This window comes from Meriones unguiculatus, chromosome 3, assembly GCF_030254825.1.
Source record: "Meriones unguiculatus strain TT.TT164.6M chromosome 3, Bangor_MerUng_6.1, whole genome shotgun sequence".
Classification (NCBI taxonomy): Eukaryota; Metazoa; Chordata; class Mammalia; order Rodentia; family Muridae; genus Meriones; species Meriones unguiculatus.
Window position 1 is genome coordinate 163,905,042 of NC_083351.1, and position 18,788 is coordinate 163,923,829.

The window sequence follows — 18,788 nt, forward strand, 5'->3', positions numbered from 1 at the left end:
TGGGTTGGAATTTTTTAACTTGCTCTTTGGCCTTCAATAAGTTACCCAACTTCTCTGAAAATCAATTTTTTCATTTCCTGTGAGAGTTAACCTGGAAGGAAAAAAAAAAAAAAACCTTATAAAATCCCCTGCTTGGCACATGGTAAGTGTTCAACAAATACAACATTATTATAATGATCTGTACCCAGTGAGTATTTCTTCACTTAACTAAAATATCATTAAGATGCCTATCATCTATTATTGTCCTGAAGTCCAAAGGTAGAAGAACTTAATGTTAAAAATGGCCATGGCCATGGAGTTAACATGACATGAAAAAACAAACGTTTGGATGAACACCAAGAAAGCCAGAGTTGGCTGGAATACTGGCAGTTTGACAAGAATAATTTGGATTGCTTAATGGCGCACAAAGGTAACGAGGAAGTTTCTCTTTACACGTGTAGTGTCTTCATCCCCGAGTTCTCCTGAGGCACCTAGGAATCAAGACTATTAGATACTAGAAGAGAAAGGAAAGGACTCTTACAAAGTGAGTTGATTTTTCATTTGTGTAAATTCGTTTACTCGGACACTTCCTACTTATGCCTTATGGACTCCTTGAAGTGCATTGGACATTTATACAGTTGTCTACAGGAAGCAGCGGACATTTTCTGGGGCTCTTGGCTCCATTCAGACTTGAGTAGCTTTCTTTGAAGAAGCATATAATGATTATTGGCAGACAAAATCCCTGTCTAACTAGTTCAATCCGGTTCTACAGACATGACTTGAACACCTACTGAGTCCAACAGGATGGTGTCCGTAAACAAAAGAAATTATATGCTCATGTTTTACTTCAAAATACAACACAGCACATCCATTTAAACCACCATTAGGGTTGCCATACCGTTAAAATAATTATGAGACAATATTCAAGCCTGTTTAGGGTACAAAAACAGCTTGTTGCTAATCTGGTTATAAAAGCAATATATTTTAATTTTCATAGCACTCTGATATTCTAAGAAGGTGAAGCATTATTATTACAATTTTTATAAAATATGAGTTCCTTGAATACATGGATTTTAGCAATTTAGATTGTAAATCATTAGATGTTTATCTAGGCAGGCTTATTTTATCACACCATTTACTGACATAATTTACTGTTTGTTTGTTTGTTTGTTTTAAGGTTTCTGAGACACAGCATCTTTCTTCTGTATATTTTCTAGTACTTTTTCAACCTGTAGTCTTCTCTGTATTGCTTTGTTCCTGAACATAGTACTTCTCTTTTAAACTCTAGTTTCTGTTAGGCTTATGGAATTCAATTAGGCTTTTTAATATGGCCGCTAATGAGACACTTTCTATAACCGCTGTCTAGTTCTCCTTGGATTATTAGATACAGGTTCAAAACAAGTAGTGTTACAATAACATAACATGCTCTTTACCTGTGCTTACCTACACTGCCTATGAGAGAGAGAGAGAGAGTGAGAAAGAGTGAGAGAGATAGAGACACAGAGAGACAGACAGAGAGCAAGAGAGATAGTCTGTGTTTTGCACATGACAACAGGCTCAAATGAATTAGACAGTCACCAAACATCAGAATACATTAGAGCACAAGAGAGATTTTTTTTCTGTGTTCAATGCCTTCTGTAAACTCAGCAGAATCCTCAATACTTAAATAGTATCACACAGACTTTCCATGTGCCCCAGAATGAAAGCATTTTCAAGTGTTTGCTCTCCCTGTCATATTGTATTTGCATCATTTATCTTTGGAAAATTTTCATGGAGAGTTTTTAATAGAAACAAGATCACTCTAACTTTGTTATGAGAAGCCATCTACAAGGCTTGGTATATATTGTGTAAACTGTATAAACAGTAGAAATAATTTGCAGTTTCACAAGAACACTGGATCAAAAACCAAAACCAAAAAAAAAAAAAAAATTCAGAAAAACCCAAAGAGATCAGAAAATTACATTAAGAAATTCCTGAAATTTCTAATTTTTCCGTTTTTGAAATGTAATTTTCTTCCACAGAAGTGAACTATTTACAGAATGACTAGAAACTTCAATGGTGTGTGTGTGTGTTGGGGGGTGGACACAGGACTGGTTCAATTCTACCAATGTATGCCTATGGTTTACGCTTCCTTTTCCAAACCCATGTTTTAGAAACATAATTGTACTCAGTGAATATTTAATTTCCATTCTGGCTTTCTTTTATTTACTGTAATAAGAAAATGTCCAATAAACTTTCAAGTAAGAAAATTCAAAGGGAACAGTTAAATTTCAAATAATGTTTTGAGTCAACAATAAATCTTAGTCACAGAAAGGATGACAAAGTTTTAAGTACAAAACACATTAAAGTGTAAATTGTCAGATTAAAGTGAAAAACATAAAAAGGATTTGTTACAGCTTTTTTTTTTTTTTTAATTTTACGTTTCACCAGCTTGACAGGGAAGTTTTTCCTTATGCATTCCTGTGTTCAGGCTTTTTTCCTAGTTAGCTTAAGGCTCCCAGATGCTATTGTTTTTGGAGGGGTTTCTATGTAGAATTCAGGCAGAAATATAAAGAGAGAAGAAAAAAGAATATCCAACATTTATTCATTTGTTTTTGAAACATGGTTGCACATCTCCTAGACTGGCTTCGACTCTCCCAGGTAGCTTCCGGTGACCCTGAAAAGCTGATCCTCTCACCTGGAATTCTTGTGTGCTGGGGTTGAGAAGATGGATTCCTATGGCAAGGCTCAGCTTACACGGCGCTGGGATTTGCTCTCAGGGTTCTGTGAACTAACGGCTCGTACTCACGGAGCTGAAACCCTACCTACATCACCGTTGCCGAAACTTACTTTGAGAGTTAAGCAGGAGGAAGTCTATAGATGAAGCCACATAGTGAAATGCTGACAGTCTCTGATCTTGATACATACAGTTTATTTCTTGCTCTGCTGATGTGTAAGTTTGAAAAAAAAAAAAGAAGTTTGTAATGAAAACCTTGAAGCCTAAGCTCCATAGATGAATTAAACAGCAAGCAACAGCAGCAACAGCAGCAGCCAACAGCCATGTTCTGAATTACACATCTCTAAACATATCAAGAAGCTGGGTGTTAATTTTAGATGAGTGAGTTTCCTCTTAACTATGAAATTCTACAGCTTTGTGTTGATAATTTACCAAAGGCATACTTGCCCCGCTGTAATGGAATGAAAAATGGGTTTTCTTAATCCACGTGTCTTAATTCCATGTTAGAATGTTAGACTGTAGATTGCTACGTGGCCCACACCATCTTGGAATCAGCTTTTGAGTTTTCTTCTTAAATAAAGGAACTAGTTTTTTGTTTGGTATTAAAAAGCCATTTGCAAAAGGCAGGCTGAAATTAAAAATCAATGTCCTTTGTGATATCAAAATAAGTATACTTAACCCTTGAATTTATATATAAAGAGAAAGGGGAATATAGGTATATTTACTTACACATACTTAGGTATATTCAGTTTCAAAATTTCAAAATATTTTCTTAAATTTCAATTGAAAGATAATATTTTTTGTTGTTGTTGTCAAAATCATTTTGCCCTAGAAAAGAAGGAACACCTCCCCTCTCCCCAGAATTAGGGTTGGAGCAGGGTTTTGTTTTTATCTTTCTAGGAGAGTAAAAGCATCCAGCTAAGGGATCCTGAGGCCACTGGACAAGTGGCAGTGAGCTCAGGTATCGCCCTCCCACTTTCCCCCAGACCCTGACAGCACATGCTCTCTGTCCTTTCTTACTGCTTCGCGCCACGTAGGGAGAGTTACTGCAGGGCGGGGTGAGTGGAGATCATTAAACAAAGTAAAACAAAGCAGAAATAGATTGAGTTCTCAAAAAAATTATATTTCAAAAATTAATTTTTATCCCTTTCTTTACCACTCAGTAAAGCAAAGAGGCATGACTGGCTGTAGGGGGAAAAGACTAACCATATATCTGAGTGTAGTTAGTGAGAATACATCTTTGATGCTACCTCAGCCATGTATGTATCTGGTAACTAGTACAGACAATTCAAATTGGCTTCACAAATCACTAAGCCATTTTGAGTGACGTTCTACCTCCCCAGAGACTGCTGCTCTTGAAAGACTCCTGTTTGCCCACCAACACCCCTTTGTATGTTCTTTAATAAGAGTCCTCAAGTTTTGCTGGGCAGAGAGCCAACCATAGCATCTTCAGTCGCTCTTGGGATTAGATTTCTCCATGCAATGACTTTTTGAATAGTATGGATAAAAATGGTGAGGAGTTTCTTCTTTGGGTTAGTTTTTTGAAATGAAAAAAGCCCACCCCCACCCCCGACTTTTAATGATCAATCGTAGCGCAGCCAATGCACAAAGAGGCATAGCTGTTTAGTGTCATTATCCAGTTTTGCGTATTGGGCCCAACTGTATGTGCTGTAGCTTTAAAATTATCTGTTATTGTGTGTGTGTGATGTGTGTGATGTATGTGCTTATATGTGACACATGTGGAGGTCAGAGGATAACTCTGTCCTTTATTTCTCTTCTTTTGATGTTACATGGATTATAGGACTTGAATTCAGATAATCAGATTTGCATCGTTGGGTGGCAAGCTCCTTTACCCACTGAACCATTTATTTGGCCTGGTGTTACACCTTTATATGCTGGATGGGAGCCATCCTTGACAAAATGTCAATGTTACATAGTTCATGACTGGATATGCTTAGGAAAAGATATCAGGTGACCCAGAAGTGAATACACAGGCTCTTTTTATAGATGGGGGCTTTGTGTGGTAACTTTTAAACTAATTGGTCAGGAATGACATAGAAGTATGAGGGGATTCAGGATTGGCTGATTGTTTAGGATTTTACCTAGTTCCTGGGGACTTTGTTGACTCATTGATGTTTGGCTTTTACGCATATATTGACTTTTAATTTGATTGGCTAGGGTAAGCTGTGCTTCACTTTGAGAACAGCAGGACCATAAAGTATTCATAAACACAGCTTTTAGCCAACTTGACCTGTAAGCTGATTGGTTGTCTTGAGATTGTGGTTTTTTCAGTAATTCTTTGTTTGAACTCTGAGCAGCACAAACTCAGGCTTACTCAGACAAAGTGGAGAAAAGAAGCCCGTCATGGCTTCAGATTAGCCAAACAGATAGACACAAAATCTGCTCCAGCTCATTCAAATATCAAGCAGGACCAATCAGAATAGATTAGGGTTGTCTGGGGATGGTATGCTAGTAGATTCAAGACCCCTCAGCTATGAGACCTTGATTGGGATTGGCTAGTGTCCATGGAGGCTACCTAACTCTGATTAGAATTGGCCGGCTTCTTGGAATAAGTCCTCTCAGAATAATTGAAGGAATAAGTAAACAAACAAACAAACAACCAAACACCCGACCAACCAACCAACCAACCAACCAACCAAAAAACTAGGTAGTTCTTCAGATATCCCTTGCTCTCTGCACCGTTAGGTTAAACATGCTTCCCTGACTAGAGCAGGGGACTATTGAATTATTTAATAAAGTTAATGAATCAGGACCTGTGGATTCAGGAGGAAGCAAGGATGACATATCATATTGAAAACTGAGAAAATAAGTAGAGGATTGAAATTTATCTATCTATCTATCTATCTATCTATCTATCTATCTATCTATCTATTATTTGAGACTGATCATATTGGTAGCCCAAGCTAGCCTGGAACTCACTATGAAGACCAGGCTGTCTTCAAAGTCAAAATCAGCTTGCTTTTGCAGACACAGTTATTTAGAAGTTTCCTTCCCAGCTGTGGCAACAGAACATCAGAACTAGCCTTTTAAACAGAATTTTACACAGTTGGAGATTCTGTGTTCTGAATTTTAGAAAAACGCAAGTTAAAAAAAAAAAAAGGCTTAATTTTCATAGGGTTGGCATTTCCAGGAACTTCAAATGTTTGCTCAGAGAAGGATTTTTCTAGTTCTGTATAAAAGTAAACTGCTCTGACTATAGAAGTTAGTGTATTTATTCTCTCTCAAGTTTTGTTGTTTTGTTTTGTTTTGAGGCACGGTTTCTCTGTGTAGCCTTGGCTGTCTTGGACTTGCTTTGTAGGCCAGGCTGCCTCTGCGTCCCTGAGTGCTGGGATTATAGGTATGTGCCACTGCGTCTGGCTCTCTCAAATTTTCTATTTGGATATGTCACATTATATTAAATATGTAATGTACACATCTTCAGAGTCAATAATACATGTACATGGATATACATATGTATATATGTGTATATGTATATATATATGGGCATGTGTGCATAAGCACATACATAAGGCACATCGTAGAGCTTGAACTGTGTGTATTTTTAAAAAAGTAAGTAAAATATTTGTTGATGTTTTTGGGCACCCTGGGGTTCCATAGATATAATGCAGTAACACCTATTTTACAGAGACACAAGCAAGAATTCAATGCCTATATTCCTCTAACAACTGCTCTGTCGTCATCCAGCTCCCCTGCTAATTTAATCCTTGTGTATGCTTCCAGAAGTTGTTCCATTATGAATTATTCAGGAATTGATATGGGCTGGGGAGATGACTCGGTAGTTTAGAGCCCTTGTTGCAATCTATAGGACCCTGTCAATGTACGCTCTCTTCCTATTACCCTAAGCGGCGGTAGTAACTGAAGGCTCCAAGCAGCTGCCCTGCAGCAGCTGTGCTGCCATGACAGGCTTCATAAGATGCTGTAGGCCTGAGTTTCTGTTTCCTGGGAATGTCCCCACAGTTGCTTAGATCACGTTTCTGTTTCTCAGAACATCAAACTATAGTCCATGGAAATGAGACACAATAACTCAACCTCCCTGAAAATCAGAAACAATAATCTAGTAACGGCTTGAAGAGTCCCCAAGCACTTGACCAATCAAATTAAAGGTTAGGTAGAAACCTTTGCTTAGCTAGTCAAAATGATATTGTTACCCGGGCACTTTTTGTTAGCACTCTTTGTTACCTGGGCACACGCTGCTGCTTGGACACTCCATGCGGTCCACCCCAACCCCTAGATCAGCGCCAGCCCATTAGTTTATGACAAGCTTGCTTCTGTTCAATGTAACCAGTCATGTAACTGAAAGTTCCTTTCCTTGCTCAAAGCCTAATATAAACCCAACTTTGCAGCTACCTGGGGTCCCTCCCTAATCCACTAGGTTGGACAGTGGGGAGTCAAGCTTAAGCCCCAAACAAAGGCTCTTAGGCTCTTTGTTCTTGGGCATTCTCCTGGTGGTCTTTGGGTCTCAGCATAACAGTAACTTCCTATATACTTTGTTCTTACTCCACTTTTATTATTTTTTAATTTTTGAGGATTTCACACGTGAATACAGTATTTATTTCTAGTCCTTCTCATCACAGACCTCCTGTACCTCTTCTTGACTCCCTACCAAATTTATTACCTCTTCTTTAACTATTGTTACACACACACACACACTCTGAATCTATTTAGCCTTTCTCATTTGTGCCTTGGGGTAGGGTCTTGTGAAACTGTCCGTCCAGTTTGGCATGTTGATTAGTTCTGTTGTTATAATAATTTTTTTTTTTTTTTTAGATTTTATGGATACAGAACCCCTGTCTGCCTAGAAGACAGTATCTCACAGCAGGCATTCTCTTCCTCCGGCTCTCACAACCTTTTTGCCCCACTCTCTAACCCTTCGGTGTTGGAGTTGCATTGAAGATGTGCCTGTTTGGGCTGGGCACTCCATGGTCACTCATTCTCTGCATTTTAACTAGATGAGTATTTCTTATGTTATGAAATATCCTCCATAGAGTAGATGGAACAGCCTTCGTCTGCTGTAAATGGAAGCTTCTTTAATGAATGGTAAGAGCTACACTCATCTGTCAGTATAAGGAGAAGTATTTAGAACACAGTCAGAAAATACATTAATTTAGAGAAATGGCAAATGAAGGACCTCCTCTGGTGTCTATCATGAGGCATTTTCTTTTTCTCCCTACAGACAGACATATTTTATGGGGTTGACACACTTTTGAGAGCAGGTAGGCAGTTGGAAGCTCAGTTTAAAATTGGTGAAATCTTTCACAGTGTGTGATGCTGTTGAAGAATATGCCTTACTAAAGCTTGTTCTATTACTCTGCAGATATCTTGAGATAGGAGGCTAAATAAAATGTTTTCCTCCAGGTGATGAAATCACGAGCGTGTGTGGAGTGCGTTCATCAGAGTGACTTTGGAATGGCAAAGATTTGTGATTATTCCCACATTATGTTCTCTTCCTGTGAAGCAAGATTGTTCCAAATCCCATTGGAGAGAAAAGCTAGAAGAAAGTGAACAATCAAAGACATTCTCACCAAGAAGGGAGAGTCCTACAAGAGACAGGAGGACGGTAACTCTTGTGCTGGTGCTACATGGCAGAGATCTTTTTGACATAAGGGAAGCATGGAAACCATTTTTGAAGATGGTATGAACAGCATTGACATGAGTGGACAAAGAAGCAGAAGGATGGGATGCCTTCCTTGCTGCCCTCCTGGGTTGGTGTTGCCAGCTCTAATTTGGTGTTAAGTGACCTCTAATTCCTATGGTTAGCGTTTTGTGGCCAGAGTCAACAAATTTGTGGAGAGCTGGTTAGGTTTGCAGAACACGGTAGGCAAACATGCGTGGGTGGGCTCTCCAGGGTAAGGCACGTTGTGAATGTTCTAGGTGAGTTTTCCATGTGATGTTGGACTTGCCCATAAACTCTTGCCAAAGGGACTGTTACCTCCTAACAGGCCATTCTGCCTGAGATCCGCTCGGAACACCGTGTACTTATCTCAAGGCAGCATTATCACGAGGACTCAATGAATAGAACGATACATTGGTGATGGCACTGGCTGGGACTTCACTTTGGATTTAGGGCCAACACAAAGGGTAATTAGGATTTAATGGACCAAATTTGACAAATACAGAAGCTCCTGTATTTCCCTACTTGAGAGTATTATTATTATTTACTATTCTTGAATGTAGTTCCATTATTCCACAGGACCCTATCCTATCGCAGTCTATCCTATCTATGACTGGGTATTATCCTTTGAGAAGATTTGAAACCTCGTGTAGCTGAAAATGCCACAGTGCCTTCTGCACTTAAGCCCAAAGTGAAGCTTTGCAGGGACCACATTTGGATCTCCTCACGTATCATAGCAAATGAGTCAAATCCACTGAATTTGTAAAATGCCTCTTACTTCAGGCCCATCTGCTGGCCAATGGGCTTAGTGTACATGGCTCATATTTATTCATTAGAATTTGATTGGACTGTTATGATTCATATTGGTGCTAGGGCGATGGTCAGTAAAGTACTTGGTTTTTAACAAGCATGCAGATCTGAATTTGACCCCTAGAACTCATGTCAAAAGGCTGGTGTGGTGGCTCTCACTTGTTATCCCGGCACTGGGGAGGCAGAGCTGGCCAGCCAGTCTTGCTACTTGGTGAGCTCCAGGCTAACGAGAGACTCTGTCTCAAAAGAAAAGGTGAAGAAGCATACGGCACCAAACGGATGACACTCAAGGTTGTCTTCTGCCCTCCACATGCTCTCTCTATCTCTTTCTCTCATGTGTACCTGTACACACACACACACACACACACACACACACACACACACACACATACACACACACCACGCCACACCACAAATGAGCATAGAACACCCCTCACACCAAGAAGATTCAATGCACTGGTGAACCAGAGGAAGTGACTGATTTAGAGCATATATGGAGTAGATGAAGGTAAAGGACTGAATGTCAGGAGACTGGTGAAGCAATGCTGGTTTAAGAGCTTTCTAAACACTGTATCATTGTGATCATTTAGTCCTACAAGGGCTCTCCCCATTTTGGCCTAGGTAGGTGCTTTGTTAGACCATTTTCAAGAGTTTCAAGTCAGAGGCCATGACAACTGCTTTTTTTTCTTTTTTTTTCCTTTTGGCTTTCTGTTCAGTCCATTTTGCTTTCCCTCTAGTGGCTGAGTGGTCGGAGTGATGTTAAGGATGTATGCATCCTGTCTGCGTTCCTCATGATTTTCTCTTCCCATTTCCCTGGAAAAGCTCTCCATTTTATTTTCAACTACAATGTAATGCCTCCCAATTTATAGTCAGAATTTCACATCTATGGATTGGAAAAGAAGACAAAAGACAGTCCAGATTGAGACCTTTCCAACTTTGCTTTTGATAGGTAGGTGAATGCGATAAAATAGTCAAATCTTTCCTAGCCAAAAGTGTCAAGATTATTGTGTCACTTGGAAGCTCTGTAATGGTGACAGATGGATATTAAAATTCATCCCTTCTATAAAGATTTAAAATTTCCCTAAAGCATTGAAAAAGGAGATGACAATACAGAAGAAATTCAAAAAGAAAAAGAATTCAAAATTGTCCTTGTGTGTGTCTATTTTCATGCCTATGTCTGTTTATTGCCTCTTCCTTCCCCTTCCTGCCTTCAGTAGATTGGCTGGATCCTGGCACACGTGCTATAGAAACCCGTGTGCTCTGCATTCCTGTTCTTTTCTCCCTGCCTCTAGGGGCTGGTCCTTGCAAAGCATTCTATTGTCCTCACCAGTCTTTTGCTCTCTAGTTCTTTATCTTCATCTAGCTCATGCACATCTCGGTCAATCATTTCCTCTTGTTCACCAGTGCATGGACGGTCCTCAGCCTTTCTATGCCAACAATGTCTATTTCCTCTTCCTGTTCATCCTCCTAATGATCCTGCTCTCTCTGCTCTCCTCCTCCTTGTATCTCCTTACCCTAATAAAAGCTTGGCTTTCTTGCTCATTGATTAACGTTTATTAAACGCCAATTATATACAACCCCCTCCTTTAATACTTCGTGCGTGTTCCTACTTTTTTTTTTTTTCTGACTCAGAAAAGGTCTCATTTGTCATCCCCATTGAGTAAATGATTCAGATTTTGAGGTCTCTGATTTCTTTGGCTACTTCCCTTTCACAATTGAACACAGAACCTAGTATATTATAAGAGTTTGGGATTTATTTATAGGAAATGATTTATTATTATTATTATTGTTATTATTATTAAAAGTATTTTGCTCTGTAACTCTGATTGGTCTGAAACAGTGTAGACCTTATTGTAGACTCTGGTCTTGGACTTCTTGGAGATCTTTCTGACATAAATTTTTGAGTGCAAGAAGAGTAATAAAGCAGAATGAGACAAAAATCCTACAAAAATACCATTGAGCTCACTTTGTGTCGGCCAACTGCTCCCAGGCATAAGGCCTCCCCTAAAGAGTGGTTAATATACCTAGTGAGTATAAACATATATGGTATTCTGTGAAAAAAATTGGGTAGTACCATGCAGAATTCTAATCATTTGATGTATGTGTACTTAATATATTACTATAACAAAACAAAAGAGAAGAAGAGGGGAAATGCAGAAAGAGATTGCAATAATTAAACTGAAATGACTGATTTAGAGGAGCAAAGAACTCCTTGGTTAGAAGATAAAAAAAAAAAGGTTGTCAGTCAATGTGTAGAGTTAGAGAGTTTGGAACACTTAGTCCAACATGGGTTTTCTTCATCAATGCTCTCCCCTGAAGGCACAGAGGTTTATTCAGAAGAGGAAGAGAGAGATTGTAAGAGCCAAAGATGAATGAGTCCAAGGAAACAAGAGGACCGATGCATGTACGAATTCACAGGGAATATGGCAGCACACAGAACATGCACGGATTGAAGCCAGATAGGGGTCCAGCCCTGAGAACTGGGAGTGGATGGACACACCCCTCACCAAGAAGCTATAAGCAATTGATAAAAAAAAAATCAGTTTTCTCCATTGGGGTCTTACTGGGGTCACCCTTCACGGCAGGCCCCATGCCTAGGAGTTGTTGGCCAAAAAACTCATTTCTGTAGACTTTTCGTCCTCATTTTTCCTTGGTCATTTTTTTGTTGTTGTTGTATTAGTCTTTTTTGTTTATTTTGATTTCTTTTTTTGTGAGTTTGAGTTTCTTGTTTTTGTTTGTTTTGTTTTGTTTTTTAAAGATAAAGGAAAAAACCCCATAAAGTAGGGTGGGTAGGGAACAGGGATGTGGGGGAAATCTGGGAGGAACTGGGGTAGGGGAAAACTTGATCAAAATATAGTATGTGAAATTCGTTTTCAATCTAAGAAGAAGTTGCCAGCAAGTAAGAAAGTGAACAATTGATTCCCGAGGAAGATGGGCAAGTGGGCGATGTGATTTCATTGTGGTCCACACAGAAGAAGTTAACTCCATGTCACTGACAGTGGCCTTCCTTGTGCATGTAAAACATGGCACATTCTTTCTTGCAGGGGCCCAACTGGGGCTCCTCAGTAATGGTAGGGCTGGTACTCAGCTGAGGGGAGATGAAGAGACACAAGCAGCTTGTCCCCTGGACTCGTGGATCTAACAGACTTTTAGTTAGGAAGGAACTCCATACAGAAGAGGAAATCAGATTCCATTACAGATGGTCGTGAGCCACCATGTGGTTACTGGGAAATGAACTCAGGACCTCTGGAAGAGCAGTCAGTGCTTTTAACCGCTGAGCCATCACTCCAGCCTGAGTTGTCACTACTATGGCTATGCTGTTACCTGGTACTTTGCAAAAGACTATTTTTGCATGGTTAAAATTGTTTTATTATAAACTGTCCTGAGTTGTAGCCTGGTCTGTAGCAGGAAAATAACCGAGAACAAAAGGTAAATGAAGTGCATGTCAGTGTTCAATAAAGGAGGAAGTCACTAAACATAGTTAGCACTTACTGTGGCTGCTGATTTCCTCTGTGCTACGTCTAGAATCTTTATTCTAAGAAAATAGTGATTACAGTGTAGTAATATTTAAGATTCTGAAAGATCATTACCAAGTTTTATGGATAATTAGTTTAGTTTAGTCAATTAAGTGATTTAAACCATCTCTACTACAGAACTGTGTCACCTTAATTTATAAAGAAATTGATTTTTGCTGTACATGATAGTACATGCCTTTAATCCTGGCACCAAAGAAGCAGAGGCAGGAAGATTTCTGAGAATTTGAGGTTAAACTGGCCTACATAGTGAGTCAGAGACCAGCCAGGGCTTTCTGGCTGTGAAGAACCTGTCTCAAACAAAGAAACCAAAAAACCAAGTAATATCTTTAAAAAAAAAATTAAGGTATGTTAATACAATTCAATAGAAAACAAAATTAGGCTATAAGAAAATTGTTTAAGAATTAAAAATCCAGAGACTGAAGATATGTGGGACTTAATTTATGCTCTGATTTCAAGACATGGCTTTTCTTATGCCTGTGAAATTTTCTAAATGTTGAACTCTGTAATTATGTTGTAGCATACCAATAACAGTCAATGTACTGACACAAGTGTATGAATAAAACTTGGAAAAGATTAAAAAAAAAGAAAATTGTTTAGGAAAATATCTGCATTTCAATAAGGATCTTGTCAAACAAAGAAATGGAAGTTTGTGATATTTAATTTCAGATGTTAGCATTAATTTTAAAAAAGGTGTAACTCAAGATCATATGGGACCATTCTCTTGAAGATTAAAACAGTAAGGTAGACATAGCTTCTGTATGAAATGCAGGTAACAGAAGACTGGAGATATGGAATCTTTCCAACCTGTGGGGTCTTTGGTGTGGTCTGTATTTTTCCACTCAGTTCCTCACTTGTGAAATCTTCCATTTTAGAACACAACATCCATTAAACAGCAAGTGTGTATGTCCAAGGGTTTGTTTAACTTAAAGAGATAACAACATCTTACAAGTTTTCTAAACAAAATGGTTGGTTCAAAGTTCTCCGACTAGCGGAATGTAACCTGAAGCAATCAGCACGACCCTGGGGGTGCTCTGTTAAAGTGTCACTATGCGTGGGCTTCAGGGTTTGCTTAGAGAAGCAATGATAGATAACCTTGATGCTCTTTAACAGGAACTCAAACGTGTGAGTCCCAGACCCACATTCCATGCTTTACTCAGCAATGTTTGCCTGGAGGTTTGGGCAATGCAACCCCACTTCAGGTTACTTTGGTTTGTAAAGCTGGATGCTTTGTTTAATGACCTTGTGTGTGCTTTTTCTTGATGCTCCACTAAACTTTTTTTCTTCTTAGAGCTTAATTTTATTCAGTGCATTCATCTTGATGTAGGATAGCCTGTAAGAGTTGGTAGGAGTCATCAGTCTTGCAAACAGCATGTATAGGTTTGTTACTTGATTGGGCCTCTTGGCTAATTTATTAGTTTCTGGAATAGAAATAGACATTGATTTTATCATATAAACTAGCTGCTTCATTTTTAATTAGACACTAAAGAATTAAGTTACCAAGAAAGTGTCAAAGATAGTGAGCTGATGCTGAACCCATTGCAGCTCATTCAGTACTTATCTGATGGGTAAGAAAGTGTTCTAGAGTACCTTCAGGTTTCCCCAGCGCGAGGCCTCAGCTTTCTTCTATGGTTTCTGAAAGATTGATCTACATTTCCACTCTATAATGTGCAACCAAATCCCAATCAAATCATCTTGGATTTCACCTTCTAACATTTCAGAAAAAATAAATTTTTACTTGGCATCTATGTTCAGCCTATGCATTTTTTGACATATGGGTAGTACTTGGCAAATCTTCATGCTTGTCCATAAATTTTCTAAGTATTTTATTTAAAATTTATTTTTCTTTCACAGTTTTATGTACATTAATCATATTCTCTCTATTATCCTCTCCTATTCCCTTCTCCCTCCTATTGTACCCCTTCTTGTTCAGTAATTAAATGACTGCTAGTATAGTGCAAGATCATTAGACTCCTAAATCATAAACAACCATGTTTTCATGCTGGTTCTACCATGAGACAATATTTTAATTTTGGAGACATTTCTTCTTTTTGAGCTTTTCTCATTGACTTCCAGTGCTCGTAAAGGAATTTCATTCAGCAATCTATAACACATTATTATGATCTTCATAAGATCTTGAAATAAAAGATTAGCAAACACCTATTTAATTCAATAACGAATATCACACTTTGGAAAAAAAACTAATACTCATATTCAAATGGGGTTTCCCTTTTTCTTTGTCAACATAAAGTGGAAGCTTTAAACTATATAACATTAAGTCATATCTAACAGATTTCTCCCCCCACAGGGCTTGGGATGAAGCTTAAAGCCTTCTATGTGCGAGTAATCTACCCCTGAGTTTTAAACATACTTTTAACTGAATATAATATTGAAGAGTAAAACTGAGTAAAAATCAGTGTGTCAGAAAATTTAGGTGCTGATTTTCCACATGGAAGACTCACACACCATTTTACTCTGAAATCAGTAAGCTAACAAATAAAACTCAGGGTAACATGGTTGCCCGTTAAATGTATTGATTTTGTTACAAGAAAAGGGAAAAGAATAAAATTTTAGCTTCTGTAAGAGGAAATTAAAAAAAAAATCTTAATTCGGCAAAAGCTCTCACTCATTTATCAAATCCTTATTAAGCAGTCACTGGGGTAGAGTGAGAAGCTACATGGGTAAAGTATTTCTCCTAAAAGACCCTTCAGTCTAACGTGTGGAGCATCTCAGCAGCAGGAGTGAGAAGCCAGGAACACCGAAGACCTCTGAGGAGCAGGGCGGACATTTAGACCGTAACAATAATAAGAATCTTCGGCATTCACGAGAGTTTCACTTTCTAAACACTACAGTGCAATCTTAGTGCTTGATGGGATTTTCGTGGTTATGGTATTTTTCCAGTATCAGTTTGCTTTCATTTCCTGATGCACCTCTGACCCATGCTTGTTCAGCCTGACCCCGAGTTCTTGGTTAACAAGTAGGGAGGCTGAAACAACCAGCTTGTCGGACGGGCAGAGGGTGTGTGACTCTGAGACAGAGAGCAGAAGGCAGTGGTTTAGCATGCTGACTCGGAAGCCAAATGGTACCCGACGCCATTGCTTGCTACTTAGGAACCCTTGACTGAACTAAACCGCTCAAGCTTCTTGATTTGAACTTACAATGATGAAACTGACCAAGTAGTTGGAATTACAGGCCTGTGTGCCACGCCCAGCAGAGTCCATCTTCAGTCCTGTGCGTTCTATGTGCTTGGGCAGACTTATATGATGCGCACCCATCATTGTGATATATGAAGTAGCTACACTCTATTGAGAATCATCAGTTTTGTCTTTTTATCTTTCTTTCCACTCTAACCCTAGTAAGTGTTGATGTTTTTACCTTCACAATGTTGCCCTTTCCTGAATATTATTCCCTAATATGTAACCTTTTCATATTCATTTAAATCTCCTTCGTGTATTTTCATAGAATTACAACACATCTGTTTCTAGTGATGAATAATATATCCATTATGTGTGTATATCATAGTTTCTTTTTTTCATCTACCTATTAAAAGACATCTTGGAACTGGGTGTGATGGCCCCCACATATAATCTCAACATTTGAAAGGCAGACCCAGGAAGATTGCTATGAGTTTGAACCTCCTGCTATATGGAGTGAGAGACCCTGTATGAATAAATGAATAAATTTAAAAAATAAACAAAACGTTAGTGATTTCCAGGCTTAACATCTAGGACTAAATGTTTTATAATATCTGTAGAAGCCATTTGCATGGAGCTAATCTTCCATCTCTTTTGGCTAATTAATAAGGTGTGGGACATATAGGTCATATAAGGTCTTTTAACCTGTGGTCACTGTTATGGATCTTCTTGATTGCTCTTCATATAAACATTAGAGTCAGCTTGCCAATCTTTGCAAAATGACTTGGAAAGAATGTTTATTGTTACTGAACGGAGCCTACTAGACATCTTGAAAGAAAATAAGCAAGACAATGCCGAGGTTTTCTAAGGTCGGACGTGGAATGTATGACTACATTGTTTTCTGATTCCTTTAATAAGTTTTATAACTTTTCTTGTACAAACCTTGTAGAAAATTTCTTGTTAAGATTCTCACTTTGAACTGGGCATGGTGGTGTACACCTTTAATTCCAGTACTCCAAAGGCAGAGGCAAGTGGCTCTCTGTGAGTTCAATGCCAGCCTGGTCTACATAGTAAGTTCTAGGACAGCCAGGATTATTACACAGAGAGATCCAGTCTCAAAAACAAAACAAAACAAACAAAATGCCCCCCAATAAAAATAAAACAGAAAACCGAAAAAAGATTCTTATATTGATACAACTACAATATATCCTTTTACCTGAGGCCCAGGAAAAATCATGGGGAAGGGGAGGAAAAAGTGGAAGAGCCAGAGGACCAGGATGCCTGTTGCTAGACAGTATCTTCTAGAGGTGACATGAAATGTGCAGCTATGGCATCCCAACAATACAGTTTTCCGAATAAGACCAGCATAACGACAACACCAAATTGACATGACAATGTGAGTGAGAGAAAGTCTCCAAGGTCCCACACCTTGATGAAGAGCTACAGAAGGCCCATGGTTGCTAAGAAGGAGGAAATCAGTTTTCCACAGGAATGATTTCCCACACAGGTTGTTCAATCCCTGGACACATGGGCATACGGGCAATGCTAAATGGACTCCGTAGGTTGTACACCCCACCTCCAGTAATAATTAAAGAAGAGGCCATGAATTTGTAGGGGGAGCGCAGGAAGAGTTATAGCAGGGAGGGAGGGTGTGAGTGCTATAGATGTGGTGTTCATTGATGAAGTCCTAAAACATTTTACAAAAAGATCCTTCTTTAAAAATTGTCTCCTGAGACAGGGTCTCACTGTGTAGCCCTGGCTGTCCTGGAACTCACTGTGTAGACCAGACTATCCTTGAACTCACAGACATCTGCCTGCTTCTGCCTCCCAAGTGTTGGGATTAAAGGCATGTGCCAATATGCCCAGTGATAAAACAATTCGGATTACAGATTTGTATCTACAGATTATCTGCTTTGGAGGAGATGCGAATGTAAAGGGTATTGTCCTTTTAATTTTAAATTCTACTGTCAATTGTTGATATGTAGGGAAGTAATGAATTCTTAAATATTAACCTTATATCTTGAAACCTTTCTGTAATTACAGTGAGATGAGATTTTTCTTTGATTCTTTCAGATATCCTAAAATATACCAAGATATTTTAATTTATTTTGCATTTTGTATATCATTTCTTTCTTTCTTAGTATATTGATCTGGATTTCTAGTATAATAATGGGAGGAACACCAACAGCCTACTTTCTGAAAATGTTCTTTATTTTATTTATTTATTTTTATAGCACAAATTCAATTCTATTCTGACCCTGTTGAAGGAGAGACATTTCACGTCTATTATGTTCCTGGTATATTTTCAGTACTTTTAGATGTATCAAAACAAAGCGATATACTCCATTTATAGCTGAGGAAAGTGGGCACAAAGGAGTTACCTTTTCCAATGACAAAAGCTCATCCACAGTTGAGGGAGGGTCACACCCAGCATCCCAAGCCTTCTTCTGCCTTAATACAGAAGCATGGGACTCAATTCTCCAAATTAGCCAGTCTTGTCTTAGTGAGTGACTTTTCTCTGATTATCACTGCAGCTTTCCAGAGCTGCAAACTGTCACCCACATTATAGAATGACAGGACTCATTGTTGACTCTCTCCCCAGGTGCAATCTCCCAGCTGATACACAACTGCTGGGCTCAGCAGGTCTCTTTCTCCCGAATCCAGATTAGTCCTTGGAAGGCATTTGTATGTGTGGACTTTCTGTAATTCATTTGCCCAGAGTATACTTTTCAACGGACATAGTTCACTCTTTGTCCATGGGTGCTGTGTGTGTGGGGGGGGAGGTATTTGCCATCTGCTTGGACTTTGCAAATTTTCTTTGGTAAAAGATTACAGAGCAAATATCAGGTCAGTGGCCTTTGGAGGTAGAAAAGCTGCTGTTGAAAAGTCTAAAAGAATTCATTCTTTAATACACCCAGTGATTTCTACTGGAAGCTTCCTGCTCAACAAATGCATTTGCAACTGTTAGAGATGACTGTGAAGTG

The 18,788-nt window shown here is 38.8% G+C and overlaps 2 long non-coding RNA genes across 3 annotated transcripts; one reads left to right on the forward strand and one right to left on the reverse strand.

Moving 5' to 3' along the window:
• Window positions 1-215: 215 nt before the first annotated feature.
• LOC132653242 (uncharacterized) lies at window positions 216-10,957 on the forward strand. Of its 2 annotated transcripts, XR_009591023.1 has the most exons (4): window positions 417-523; window positions 5,968-6,053; window positions 7,484-7,753; window positions 8,072-10,957. It is a non-coding gene; the product is annotated as an uncharacterized LOC132653242 (long non-coding RNA). The 2 variants fall into 2 exon arrangements; XR_009591022.1 differs by lacking the exon at window positions 5,968-6,053 and having other exon boundaries at window positions 216-523.
• Window positions 10,958-13,570: 2,613 nt separating this feature from the next.
• Window positions 13,571-18,500, reverse strand: LOC132653243 (uncharacterized). The gene is made up of 2 exons (XR_009591024.1): window positions 18,186-18,500; window positions 13,571-14,091 (listed from the first exon to the last, which is right to left on the reverse strand). It is a non-coding gene; the product is annotated as an uncharacterized LOC132653243 (long non-coding RNA).
• Between the last annotated feature and the right edge of the window lie 288 nt (window positions 18,501-18,788).